Genomic DNA, 12,130 nt, shown 5'->3' on the forward strand with positions numbered 1-12,130 from the left:
AACTTGTAAGGCAACTTGAACAGAAACCCTGATTATTACTTTCAGCTGATAGTAGTAAGCCTAGGGAGGGTGGTGACTTGAGATCCTTAGGTAATAATAAGTAACTTATTAAATAAACACAAGTTACAAGCCAACCCAAGTCTAGTGCTCCACCAGCACCACACCGTCTCTAACAGAAGCTCAGGTTTGCCAGAAAGGAATAAGAAACAAATGCCAGTTCCTCATATCTCTGTATCTGTAGACAAGGAGAACAGAAAGTGAAAGAAGTGAAAGCAAAGCTCTACCCGCAGTCAAGCCTCCAAGACACAGTGAGGCAGCACAAGGATCGACGTTTTAGACACGGAAGAGGATAAAAATACCAGCAAGGGGCTGGAGGGAAAGCTCCAGCTTCTCCCCAGAAGATGGGAAACCTCATCTAACAAGGCTGAACTATAAACAGTTGCTGCCACTGACTCAGCTACCACACTCACTCAAGGAACTCAGGGCAGCAGTCCTGCATGTGAGAGCTACTTCTTCTGTAGGGAAAAATAATTTGGAAAGATACTTTTGAGACATATCATACTGGTGTCCAGTTACAGAGTTTCTTAGGAATATCCAATTTTTTCCTCACTCTATTTGTCATGTTTAAAGGCAGAACTGTGCTCTAATATTTAACAAATCTGTCTTCTCATATATTTCAGCCTTTTGTCATTGTGATTCTAAAGGCTGGTGAGGGGAAGGGCAAATGCCTTTCATCACATCTGTTAGACTCAAGAATGCCTATACACACCAGGCCATTCAGTATGTGACAGGATGTAAATGTGATTCTGATAAGTGAATACACAGCAAATTAGAGCATTAAAGTCGTCTAGTTGTCAGTGTTCTAAAATCCTGTTCCTCCTGCAATCAGCCCCTGAAGCTGACCAAGTGATGATCACCCACAGTTTTTTCCAAGTGCTACTATACAAGAATGAATCAATTTCTAAAGATTTTTAGTTCTCAATGAAGAAATCTACTCTGTACACATACTTGCTAAGGCTCAAGGAGAAATGCATCCACCAAAGGCACCTGAAACACCTCAGCATTACAATAAATGCTCCATTAAGATAAGAATGACCAAATTATAATTCACGAGTTATTACAGATGTTCTAACTACAGTTCCTACATATGCTCTAATTAGAGTTAATGCAGATGTTCTAATTAGCCGGCAGCTTTATTAACACTTTCGCCCAGCACTTATACCACGTGCATCAGCTCCAGCCACGAGTTTCTCCTCTCACTGCCCCTACCCTGAATCAGCCCAGGAAGCTGACTCAAGCCGAAAAAAATTCTTTTCAGGGAAGAAAAAAAAATAGATCTAACTTTATCTTTAAACCAAGATTGGTTTTGTGATCCAGGTCACGGCCTGCCTGTCCCAACACCTGGGCCAGCAACCTTGGGGAGAGCAGCCCGGTGCTCGCCGGCCTCGCGCGCCCTTTCCCGGTTCGCCACGCGCCCTCTCCCACCGCAGCTCGGGCACGGGCGGCCCGGCGGGGCAGGCCGGGGACAGGCACCCGGGCAGGGGCGGCCCCCGAGCCGCGGCCGCTGCCCCGCCGTGCCCCGCCCGCCGCTCCGGCACCGGCACCGCCGCCGCCGGGGCCGCACTCCCGCTGCCGCCGGCCCATGGCACTTACCGGCCCCCTCCTCCTATTCTCCTCCCCGCGGGCGACGCTGGCAGTGCCGGCAGCACTGACGCTCCTCGCCCCGCCGCGGCCTCGGCACTTCAATCTCCCGCGGCGGCCGCTCCGCCCGCTTCGCTCCTGCGGATGCACCCGCTGCCAGCCCCGTCCCGTCCCGCCCTCCCGCCGCGCCGATCCCCCCCCGCCCGCTGTTGGTTTGTCCCGCCGGCCACACCTGCGGCTCGCACCATTCACCGCGCGGGGGGGCGCCGAAGCGGGGGAAGAGGAGGCTGGGGAGAGCGCCCGGGCGCCGGGGCAGCGAGCCGGATGTAGCGCTGGGATGCTGCGTTGGGTCCGGCCCTGGTCGGCTCGGAGGAGCCGGATGGTGCCGAGGCGAGCGGCAGTGGCCTCATGTCGTCCTCACCCGTAAAGCCCGCAGTGGTACAGCCGAGGAACCTTTCCTTCCCCTCACCCAGCAGGTCCCAGCGAGGGGCGGGAATTGCCATGTGCCAGCGCTTCCCTCGGCTGTGCAGCCCGGCTGAGCGCCCCGCTCCGCCTGTGCGGCGCAGCGCGAAGCGTTTCTAAGCGTGTTCCTGACGGGGCAGTGTTCTTCTTAGTGAGGTGGCAGCCCGGGGAATAGGTTGGGATAGCACAGGGGACACCCCGCGTCACGCTGGCCGCAGGGATCACGCCACAGAGGTCGGAGGGGACGCCCCAGAGAGACACGGGTTGGAGGGGACTTCCACAGCTGGTTGTGCTGCCAGAAGGAGAAGTTGCTGAATTACGCCCTCGGTTCGTGCGTGCTACCACAGTAATTGTGTGTGTTTCTGAAATGTAACCATATACAGAGAGTGCATTCTCATATTCCGTTGCTCTTCCTCGGAAATGCTCTAGCAGACATGAAGAAACGTGTGAGATGTTTGTAAAGAAGTAGTGGGAAGGTTGTGAGAAGAGTGAGCAAATGTGCAGCAAATAGAAATTCGATTTTTTTTTTTTTTTTCCCTGACTAAAAAGCTTATGCAGGATGGGAACTCAATAGCAGCATGGCCAGCAGGGCAAGGGAGGGAATTCTGCTACTCTGCTCTGCTCTGGTGAGAACCCACCTGCAGTCCTGCATCAGCTCTGGGGTCCCCAGCGTGAGAAATTGTGGGAGCAAGTCCAGAGGAGGACCATGGACATACTCAGAGGATTAGAGCACCTCTCCTTTGAAGACAGGCTGACAGGATTGGGTTTTTCAGTCTGGAGAAAGTGCTGGGGAGACCTTGCCTGTAGCCATTCAGTACCTAAGAGGGGCTACAAGAGAGCTGCAGAGGGATTTTTTACAAGGGCCTGTAGCAAGAGAACAAGGGGACATGGCTTTAAACTGAAAGAGGGTAGGTTTATATTAGACAGTAGGAAGAAATTCTTTACTCTGGGGATGGTGAGGCATTGGCACAAGTTCTCCAGAAGAAGGTGTGGATGCCCCATCCCTGGAATTGTTCAAGGCCGTGTTTGATGGGACTCTGGGCAACCTCATCTAGTGGAAGGTGTCCCTGCCTGTGGCAGAGGTGCTGGAACTGGAACTCCTTCCAGCCCAAACCGTTCCATGATTCTGTGAGTCAGCTGTCCCGGCCATGCTCCCTCCCAGCTTTTCATGCACTTCTCCCTCACTGGCAGAGCATGAGACACTGAAAAGTCCTTGACTAAGGGTAAGCACTACTTAGCAACGAGCAAAACATCAGAGTATTTTTCTCATACTGTATCCAAAACAGAGCACTGTACCAACTACTTGAAAAAAAAAAAAAAATGAACTCCATCCCAGCCAAAACCAGGACATCATGGCAGAGGTGTTGGAAGTAGGTGATCTTCAAGGTCACTTTCAACCCAAACCATTCCATGATTCTGTGATTCTCTGATCAGCACTCACATGATCAAGCCAAGGAGTTTAGGGGGCATTAATAAATAAATACTTCAAGCTAGCTAGAATGAATATTAATAGTGGTGATAAAGCCTGATGCTTGAGGGAAAACAGTTAAAAAAAAAAATAGGAGGGTGATCTGGTTAGAAAAAATATTTTAAGTTGCCTATTTGCTTAGTAGTCCATGATGAGATTTGTGTCCTGTCAAACCCCAGCCAAAGACAAAGAATGTTAAGGTTTGAGTTGTCCCAACCCCTTCTGGACTGAATCTGAACAGCCTGTTAAAAGTTTTACTTTCATTCTTCCATGATGCCATTTTACTTATGGATGTCTGTGTGTGAACAAACTTGGATTTAATCTGCTGATGAAGACTAGACGTGGATTTCATGTCCCTCATGCAGAATAGAGGTTCAGTTACAGCAGAATACAGTAATGGTTGCATTATTCCTACATGCTATTTATAGCTGACTGCATCTTTCTGCTTTATGTGTGAGCCAAAGGTTGTACACTCCCAGGATCTGCATTTCTTCAGTGCATCTCAGGGAACTACAAAATATGTAGTCTGATTGACTTTGAAATAATTATTCCTCAAAAATTTAGTAATCATGTAGCATTTTGCCTTCTGGAGAGCTTTGGCCAAGGCTAGAATTTTAAAATATTTAATGCCATATCAGATTCAAGGTGCTCAACATTCAGGTGGGTAGCACCCAAAAAAAATGATGGGCTGATGGCACAGGCAGCAGCTTAATATATCAGCACAACAGAGCAAGCAGAAGAAGGGCTGGTTTGAGTTTGTGGAATGAATTCCTGTGGGAGCAACGAATTTATGCTGTCCCACATAGAACAAAAAAAAGACAGGATAAAGGGCTGCATGTGACATGAGGGTCACGCTTCTTAGTTATACCAGAAGTATTATTTATGCTGCTGTGAAAGGTGTATCTTCAGATTCTGGGCAGAATATCCCATTGCAGTCTCTAATTTGGGGAAGAATATTTTCCTTGGTTGGGTTGTTTTTTTGGTTTTGTTTTTTTTTTTGGACAAATGGTTACCATTCAGTATAACACAAATGCCAAACAGCATGGTGTGGTAAAAGCTGTTCCTTTCACTCTTGAGGGAACACTTCATAGCTGTCTTGAAGATGTTGGTTTGAAGATTTGTAAAGTCAAGAACTGCTGAAAGTTGAGGCAAGAAGGTATTTGAGATAAATTGTAGCTTTTAAACTTTTAGAACTCATGAATGGTGGTACTATCACCACAGAAGGAAGATGGCAGAACCGTATCAATTTAAAACAGCATTTTTTGTGGTGTAAAGAAAGAACATGAGCAATTGGCTATCAATTGGGTAGGTACATTGTACTACAAAGGTAGTCTTTTCACAATTTCTTTATGCTACCAGAGCTTTGTACAGGGTTTGTGTGGCAAGATTTTGGCAAAGGAGGCCGACAGGGGTGGCTTCTGCAAGAGGCTGCCAGGAGCTTCCCACACATACAAGGGAACCAATGCCATGATCCTGTTTACAGAAGTAACTGTTTGACTGCAGCTAGAAAAAGCCAGGAGTCTGGCAGCAGTGTTTGCAGAAAAAATATTTCCTGTGCCTTGGAATGAGTAAACAGTAACACTTTGGAGGAGTGCTTTAAATCAGTCGTCATGAAAATTACTCTTAAGCCAGTGAACAGAAGAGTTTTATTTAAATGATTATTTATATTAAATTACAGTTGCATTGTGTCTTAAAGACTGATTTTCCACTGTTTGGTAACCATTAAAATGTGCTGATTATAGTCTTCATGCATAATTTACCATTTCTTTTTGCTAGCAAAGAGGATGTGGTATAGTTACATACATCTGAGACATTTCAGACTTTAGCCTAATTTGTACGTACATTTCACTATTTGGGAAGATAAGGACTGTTTAATTTCTTTTTTTTTTCCCTAGGTCGTTGTTACACTTTTACTTGTGGTTCATACCAAAATCCTAGTGGATAAATATGAGAATTGAAAGAAAATAATGAGGAAAAAAAACCTCTTAATTAAATAAGATAAATGTATTTGATCCTTCTTCTTAAGGAGATTCTCTAAAGGTGTTTTGCATTGAAAAGTTTTTATTAAAAACAGGATACTTGCAGGAAGAGAATGTGATTGGTTTGATCTCTCAGTCGTTCTAGTGTGTAGAACTAGTAGAGATCATCCTGTAATCTCCACCTCTTTTTTTATTTATGGATGGAAATAATGAAAAAAAAATCAGCAGAGGCAATCCATTTAAGTGAGGTGGTTGAATGAACAGAAATGAAGGAAATACTGCCACCTTGCTTGCAGACAAAGATGCTTGTCAGAAACTGCTTCAACACTTCAGCAGACGAAGATTAATCCTTCAGCAGCTTGAACAGGAAGTCCATACTGCTTAATAATGCTACTTCTGTAGTATTAGTATTATTGTATTGTTTTGCAAAGCAAACATGTTTAAAATTAAATTTTAAATCAACCAACCTGATTGATTTTATTTTTATTATTTTGTTTTAGAGACTCAGAGAACTTACCAGGGAAGAACCATTTTTTTACCTTACATTGAAATCAGCCATTAAATCAGAATCTTCCAGAATCCAGGTACTTTTGTTCAAGTATATCGAGGCTGTATGTTATTGAAGGAGCCTGACCTTTAACAAGGCAGGGAAAAATATCATTCAAATATATAAATCTCTAATATTGCTGGAGAATATTTATTCTTTGAAGTGTTTTGGAAGGAGCAGCAATTCATAGCACTATCAACTGTGTTTAAAGTAAGTGCAAGTGCATGAAATTAAATTTAGTAATAAAATCAGATTAAGTCATGTTACTAGTAGACATCTAGTGGTAAATAGAAAAAAAAATACAAAGAGATGGACTTTTAGAAGCCAGTCTTGCTGAGTAATAAGAATTTTTTTTGGATTTTGGCATTCCAGCTCTAATCGTCTTTCGCCTCGGCCGTTTTGAGTCCCAGGACAAGAGAAAATCCGTGGCGTTTAGGGACAGTGGTTTTCCTGTGGCTGGTGAGGCCGAGGGCCGTGGGTTGTAGTTCAGCTTTTGGGCGTTAGATGCCAGCAGCTCCCCGGGCATTCCGGGCTCTGGGTGTTCAAGCGCCGGGACTTCTGACTGGTGCTTTGGTAATGCAACACAGGCAGTGCACTCCATGCATGCTGTCCGACTCCAAAAAAGCCCAAACACAATCTCCCTCCCCCTCTCCCCCCCCCCCAAAAAAAAAAAAAAAAAAAAAAAAACCAAAAAAAAAAAAAAACCACCAAAACAAACCAAAACCACCCTACAACAGAAAAAGAGGTTTTTGACTGAAAACGAAGGATGCAGCCCAGCTCCAGAACACAGGGCTAAATAATGTCCATTCTCTGAGCTCAGTCTGTCCCCAGCCATTGTACAATAACTCTGAGGTGTAAATAAAGCAGCAGGGGATTGCCAGGTTTTCTGCCATTTGTTCTGCTGAGTACAGGCACAGAAATGCACTCTTGTTGGCTTGATGCCACAAGAGGCTCTTTGTATGCATTAGTGGCTCCCTGTGCTGTGGCAAGGTCAAGTCCTACTGTTGATGTGTGCAGGGACAGACTTGCAGTGTCTGCTTGTGATTAGGATTATGCAGAGAAGTGCCACTGACAGCACACTGCTTTGCTGAAAATACCACTATGATCTTAGGTTTTGTCAGTGACTGCAAGTAATGCTCTTTGAAACTGTAGATTTCCCACATGCCGTGTTGCATTTCCGTGGGATATAAGCCTTCTGCATGTTTCAAGTGCAACATTCACATGCATTTTGGGTAAGAGTTAGTATTAATTCATCTGATGATGACACTTAGGGGCATTTAAACTGTGTATGCCTCTACTGCAGAATGTTTTCAGTGATAAGCCAAATTAACTGAATAATGCATTAACTGAAAAAAAAAACAATTAAGGCAGCCATAGTTAACAATGTGCAGTTCCTCCTTAACTGCAGACCTTTAAAGCCTTTTTTCCATCTCAGTCTCAAAGCACAGAACCTCTTGAACAAGAGCTTCCCTATCCATTTTGTAGATGAGGAAACTGGAACAACAAAGTTTGATGATCTGTCCATGATCATGCAGGAAGTGTCTGATACATCTGGAAATGAAGCCTGGGTGAGTTCCTGATCTCTATTCTTGTGCCTTCACTGCCACTTTAATTTTTCCATTTGCTGTACAGCTTTATATGGTAATAGTGGTGTTGCTGTTTTTCACATAACACCAGTCTGAGCTGGTGTCCAGATTAGAACAATGGCCATGACAACTGTTTTCTCTTTGATAAAGTACCATAAAAATGCACAGTGCTTTCAAGCAAGCACATGTGTCAACAAAAAACGCAATGCCTGTTCCTTGAGTTAAAGTTTCTTTTGTAAGCATGGAGTTCAGACTTCACAGGATGCTACTCCATGGACTTCTACTGTTTTTTTTCTGAAGTCAGTGAGGCTGCAGCTATATAAGTGAAGTCTGATTTTTGCCTTCTAGTTTCAAAGTAAGCATTTAATAATCAAGTAGACATCAGAGTGTATTTTATGCTGGCTTTTAACTCAATGATATGCAGCACTGCAGCTGAGAAGGCTTTCATTGCAGCTATGTCTCAGCTTGACTTGTAAGGTTGCTAAAGGAATGTCTTGTTCTTGTGCCATATTTGTCCCGCTCTTTTTTTTTTCTTTCTTTTTCTTTTTTTTTTTTTTTTTTTTTTTGTAATTTGTTTGTTTTAGACAACAGAACCAGATGTAAGCATCTGTTTCTGAATGAGGCTGAGTATTTGGGGGGGAATTTGGGGGTGTTTTCAACCAGTGTTACAGATGTTTTCACTAAAGAACATAACTGAGTAGCCCAAGGTGATTCAGTGAACTGATCAGACTCTCTGAAAATGTTAAACTCTTCTGGTTCCTTGTCTTTAAACTTGTCTAGCCACTAAATCATATTGTCTCCCAAACGAAACAAAACTTTGGGAACTAGAAGTCACTTTTCATATTGTTTAATTGCCATTCTTATGTAGGAAAATTAGTATAAAAATCCTGCCTGGGAATGCTACCAAAATTGTTTTAATAATGTTAAACAAACTCTTCGCATCAAATAGTTTATTATCTGTTGACAGTAATTCACACAGAGTGTATGTAGGAGAAGTTGAGCATGTTTTACTGGAGCAAAGCAGGAGTGTGTGAGGTGATATTGTATTGATCTGCCCAGCAGAAAACAGATGATGTTTTAGAAAAAGACAACAGTTTCTGCCAGTGTAGAAACAAAGGTGAAGAATTCTCAAAAAGCATCTTTTCTTGTATAATGATTTTAAAAGACAAATATTTGCAGTTACTCCACATTTTTCTTTCCAACTATTATTCAAAGACTTTCTTCTCTCTATGCTTTTTCCTTTCCCATTCTTTCTGTTCCAGTTTGGAAAGTGTTATGATGACCATGACAATTTGAGGCAGTAAGTGAGGAAAGGTTTGTGAGGAGAATAGGTTATTAGACTGATAGAGTGGTAAAAAATGACCATGCTTTAAGGCACAGGTGTGATCTGAGGAAAAATTTGTTCAGTACCTTATCTGTTTGTTACTGTGTCACCTGATGTAATAACAGAAAAAAAAAACCCAAAACCTTGACTTCTATTTTCCATTTGTCTGTCCAATTTCTCTGCCCATCCTCTGTTTTCAACTCTGAAAACAAATGGTGAAAACGGAGACAAAATATGGAGAAAGTTGACTAGAAAGGGAATGCTAAAACTTTTTTCTTATTTTTTCACAGGGTGGGGGGCTTGTTTGCTTTTGGGAGAGAGAGATGACTTTTAATGGCAAAACATTACTTAAAAAGAAATTTTAAAATGCTACTACAAAAATACATTTTGCATATAAATTTGTGTAAGACAAAACCCATTGACTGAAAATATATACCTCAGTTTAAAGTTGAGTTTGCATCTTTGTGTCTTTTGAAAAATACCATTTTATTTTGCACACCAACTTCTAAAACAAATTATATGTCTTTCAGTTATGTGGCTTACCATGTAGTATTAGCTACTGATGTAAAGGTATTTTGCCCCCATTTCTTCGCATTTCTTTTCACTTTCTTAAAGTACAAACTGTTTTATGTAAATACTTCTCTAAAACTCTCTAAATGCTTCTTCTCTCTAAAAATCTTTCCTGATTTGCTAATAAAGGGAAGATAAAGAGATATATGCTCCAAGATAAATTGACAGAGCTGTTGCATATTCAACTATTCCAGGATAACAATTCTTTCTTGGATAGGCTTTTCCAGAACAACTAATCAGTTTACTCCAAAATAATAAATCTTCATCCAAAGGAGAATTACTCTTCATTGATTAGGTTCTTGTGTGCTGAAATAAAATACTTACCTGAGAATAGGTATATACAAATAACCCCTTTGTAACAAATATTTTAGTTAGTTTTTCTGGGGCAGCTCAGGTAAGATGCTGGCATCCCAAGGTTTTCAAACCTTGTCAAAGGGGACATTCTGTAAGTTTTGACTGAAACAAGTACCTGCCTGGCTCATTGTATCATTCCTAACTCACCGAGATGTGCAGTAAGGAATTTCAGAGGAGCAATAATTGGGGGCTATTTCTCTACAAGAAAATGTAATGGTTCAGGTGGAGATTGCTTGACTTCTTGTTCAGTAACATTCACATTCCATTCTCTTCCAACGTTATCTTATTTACTCTAGCAACAAACTCAGCTGATGTGTTTGGCTGGCACTGTTCACTTCTGCTCTGAGTCTTGGCCACTGGAATATTTAACATTTCCAAAGGGGCTTCCAGGGGTTACAGACTCAGAGCCCTTCCTGATGACCAGCAGAACATCATCTCATCCAGATATTAGTGCAATGCTCAGGCAGCAGAGTGGTGACTGAGGGAGACAGATAGTGTCTTCTCCTGCTAGATTAATCACATAATTGTCTGTCAAATTACTCAACTTTCCTCCACTGGCACTGGAACTGAGACTGTCTCTCTTCCTGCCAAAGAGTATTCTCCTATCTTTTGCTGTATTTTAAGCTTTTCCAACTTGTGCAGGCTATCTCTGCCTATTATTTTTCTGACATCATACATTTTGCTGTCAGTAATCCTGCAACACACAAATAATTTGTTTTTTATGTCTGTAATTTATGCTCCAGAGTTGAGTAAATTGCTGCACTTCAGACCCAATCCAAAGTCTAATTAAGTGATTGGAAACATTCCAGTTGACTTCACTAGGCTTTACATCAGGCCCATAAGTAGTACTTGCCTGCCACTGAGTCAGAACTTACAAAAGACAAACAAAGCAGAACATTTTTTTACCATTCTTAGTCAGAAAATGCCAAGGTAAGAAAAAACAGTAAAAAAAATCAGACTGTAGTTTAAATTGCAACTCTTTCAGCTGCTAGTCCTAAATAGTGCTTCAATAAAAAAGCTATTTAAGCATCCCTACATTAAGGGATTTATGAATAAGTTTCTTTTCTTTATTTCTGGGTTTTTTCTTGTCTTTTAATTGTCTATTTAGTGAATTCTACTAACGTGCTAACATAAGTAAAGTTCTTGTGATTGCTAAATGCTTTTATTTTGAAAGTAATTTTATATGTTATGGGCAGCAAAATGCTGCAGGTAACACCAAATGTGTGACTCACTTGATGAACAATAAAAATTGAAAAGATAAGAAAAAACCCAGTGTTTATTATTTCTTCTGTGGAATCCAGGTTGCAGTGGGAGAAACAGGCACTCTTGCTCCTCCTAGTAATACTAACAATTGTGCAAACTGTTAAACCTCTCTTGAAAAAACTGAACTTGAAATGTTTAAAAGAAAAAACCCACCACACTGATTTTTTCCCCAGGGGTGCAGCAGATTCTGTAAGGTAAACAAGCTGTGGTGCAGGTGGCTAATTAGTGCTCATCCCTATCTTTAATCCCAGGGGAAGGGAGAAAACCTTTTAAATCTCTCTATCAAAAATGGATGTAGTCGAGCTTGAAAGGAGGCCATGACAAGCTGACTGTAGAAGCTGTGAACAGTTAATTCAATTAGATCTTTAATGCAAATATCTTTGGAATACAGTTACATTTGCATGTCCCTTAGCTAGAACTTAAGTCAACATTTTTAGTACATTTTTCAGCATCCACTGAAATTAAGTACATGCAATATTTGTGAAATGTAATTGCAGCATCTAGAAAACAACAGATTAAAATGTCATTTATGAACTAAATGAAAAAAAAAAATTATCTGAGTTTTAGGGTGCCAGGGAAGAATCTGAATAAGATACCAGAATCCAAAGAGCTGGATTCTCACAATTCTGAACAGGTCATGCAAAGTCAGATTCACAGATTTAATTATTTCCTTTGGGCTTCTTAGTGATGTTATAAGGATCTGGTTCCTAGCTTTGCAGATCTTGTTTCTGTGGATGTTTCTCTCAACAGCATGTCCTCAAAAATAGAAAAAAAAAGGGAGGGAGGAGGAGAGCTTTTAATGTTGGATCAGCTCTCTGCTCTGGTTTGTTACTCAGCTCCACAGACAATCACAGTAGAACAAACAGGGTGTGGGCACAGGCTTGGAAGTGGTCAGGGATGAGGAAAGGGGATTGGAAGCACTTAGCTTTGCCCATC

This window comes from Lonchura striata, chromosome 4 (genome assembly GCF_046129695.1).
Source record: "Lonchura striata isolate bLonStr1 chromosome 4, bLonStr1.mat, whole genome shotgun sequence".
Classification (NCBI taxonomy): domain Eukaryota; kingdom Metazoa; phylum Chordata; class Aves; order Passeriformes; family Estrildidae; genus Lonchura; species Lonchura striata.